A 2,975-nucleotide genomic window follows, 5' to 3' on the forward strand; every position below is an offset into this window, starting at 1 on the left:
AGGACCATCGGGAAGGGGCTAAGAGGCAGGTGCATACCTAGGCCCCTGGGTGCCCCGGTGGGCGGGCCCGGGTGCTGACTTCCCTGTCTCACAATCACCATACCTCACGGAGGTCTGACCGAGCAAACTCAGAGAAAAAGGACCATCGGAAAGGGGCTGAGAGTCAGGTGCGTACCCGGGCCCTGGGGGCCCCGGCGGGCGGGCCCAGGTGCTGCTTTCCCCTGCCTCAGGATCACCGGACCTCGCGGAGGTCTGACCCAACAAACTCGGAGAAAAAGGACCATCGGGAAGGGGCTAAGAGGCAGGTGCATACCTAGGCCCCGGGGGGCCCCGGTGGGCGGGCCCGGGTGTTGCCTTCCCCTATTTCCAAATCGCCGGACCTCACGGAGGTCTGACTGACCCTCTCCCTAGTAATCCGGAGGAAAATTACCCCCCTTTCTTGTAATCCGTGCACACAAGGTGACAGAGGGGACCCAAGGCGCGAATGTACCCGACCTCCTGGAGCCCTTGCTGGAATCGGGGAGGCAAATGAGCCCTCATCGGGACTTCCAGGCAAGCCCGGCCATCTGGTCGCCCCATTGAAAAGCATTGCGGGTGACCAGATGGCCGAGGGGATAGGGGCGACCAGATGGCCAAGGGGATAGGGGCGACCAGATGGCCGTAGGGATAGGTGCGACCAGATGGCCGAGGGGATAGGTGTGACCAGATGGCCGGGGGAAAAGGGGTGACCAGATGGCCGGGCTCGAAAGGGATGCTATCTGGTCACTCTGTGCCCCAACGAATGAGTGAGCGGGTGCCGGGGCATGGGGGACCAGAGGACTAGGGCCCCAGCGGGGCCCCAGCCACGGAGGCTGAGAGGGGGACCCGATGGGCCCTCCGACCCAGGGCCCGCAGACCCCTTGACAAGCAGGGGAGGCCTGCACGGGACCGATGGACCCCAGTCCTGAGCCCTTGGTGGAGCAGCAGGTTGGGGGATGGGGCCCAGGGCCAGAGCACCCAACCCGGGGCCTGACGGGGCCCCTGGACCCAGCCGGGGCTCCCAGGCTTGGAGGCGCAAGGCAAGCCTCCCCGGGCCCACCGGACCCCGTCCTGGGCACCCTGCCACATGGCAGGACTAAGGAGGGAGCCCGGGTGGGGAGGCCACCCACCCCGGGACCCTCAGGTGAACCAGCAGGAGCTCCTGAATCCAGCCAAGCAAGGGGAGGCTCCCCGGGCGCAACGGAACCCCACCCTGGGCCTTTGGCAGAGCGGTAGGCTGGGGGATGGGGCCCAGGGCCGGAGCACTTGACCCGGTGCCCGATGGGGCCCCTGGAGGCAGCCAGGGCTCCTAGGCCCGGAGGCGCAAGAGAAGCCTCCCCAGGCTCGCCGGACCCCGTCCTGGGCACCCTGCCACATGGCAGGACTAAGGAGGGAGCCCGGGTGGGGAGGACTCCCCCCGGGCCCCTGGGAGCCGCTGAACCCACCCAAGCAGGGGGAGGCTTCTCGTGCCCGCAGGACCATGTTCGGGCATCCTGCCATGCAGCAGGACTGAGGACAGACCCTGGGGTGGGGAGGCTGCCCTCCCCGGGGCCCCTGGACCCAGCCCAGCAGGGGGAGGCTCCCCGGCCCACCTGACCCCATTCAAGGCAGCCTGCCATGTGGCAGGCCCAGGGACAGACCCTGGGCTGGGGCAGCATCCTGGCCTGTCCAGCTGCCGGCTGAGGACCGCTAGGCCAAGAGGAGTCCCAGAGTACCCTGTCCTTCGTAATCTGGAAGAAGGCTACCCCTCTTTCTGGTAACCTATGCACACCACAAGACTGAGGGGACCCTAGGCGTGGACACACCTGACCTCCTGGACCCCTGGCTTGGATCAGGGAGGCAAATGAACCCTCATCTGGACTTCCAGGGTGGCCCGACCATCTGGTCGCCCCATTGGACAGCATTGTGTGCGACCAGATGGCCGAGAGGAAAGGTGCGACCAGATGGCCAGAAAGGACGCTCATCTGCCCACCTGAGCCTTCGTGGTTGAGCTCTCACCTGCCCACCAGGGCTCTGAGACCCCTGGCTGGGCCTCAGGCACAGGGAGGTTCCACAGGACCTCTCTGGGCCAGAGGACGAACCCTGGATGGTCGGGAGGTGTTGTCCGGGCCTAGCCCATCTGGTCCCTGGCTGAGAACCACAAGCCCGAGAGGGGTTGCTGTATACCCTGCCCCTAGTAATCCGGAGGAAAGCTACCCCTCATTCTGGTAACCCGTCCGCACCCCGAGACTGAGGGGACCCAAGGTATGGACGTGCCCGACCTCCTGGAGCCCTGGCTGGGATCAGGGAGGCAAATGAGCTCTCATCTGGACTTCCAGGGCGGCCCGGCCATCTGGTCGCCCCATTGGAAAGCATTGCGCGCAACTAATCCAACATCTTCCCTACTGGACTTGCTCTAGATGGCGCTCCAACCGAAGGAATATTCCAACCCTTTCCCTACAGGACTTGCTCTAGATGGCGCTCCAACCTAAGGAATATCCCCACACCTTCCCTACTGGACTTGCTCTAGATGGCGCTCCAACCTAAGGAATATCCCAACACCTTCCCTACTGGACTTGCTCTAGATGGTGCTCCAACCTAAGGAAAGAATAGTTTTGGAATGCTCAAATTGCGATTCTCTAAAAACCACGATTTGAGAATTGCAAAACTATTCTTTGGTACATCTGGCCCCTGGTTTTGAAAAGCAGTAATTGCATCTTTGGACCTAGGCTCGGTGGCCATCTAGGGAAATCTACCAAATGCAGACATTTCTAAAGACTAGACTTGCCGGGGAGTCTAAGGATGTGTGGCTTGATGGATTCAAGGGAAAGGTGTGGGACCACAGGGCTGGAACAAATTGCATTTGGGTTTGGTGGTTTCCCTATAAGGTTGCCAAGCCCAGGAACAAGACACAGGATGCCGCTTTGCAAGAAAAGGTTTTTGATAGATAGGGGACCTGGGTTTTTATTACCGGGCTT

This window comes from Triturus cristatus, chromosome 5_1 (assembly GCF_964204655.1).
Source record: "Triturus cristatus chromosome 5_1, aTriCri1.1, whole genome shotgun sequence".
Taxonomy (NCBI): Eukaryota; Metazoa; Chordata; class Amphibia; order Caudata; family Salamandridae; genus Triturus; species Triturus cristatus.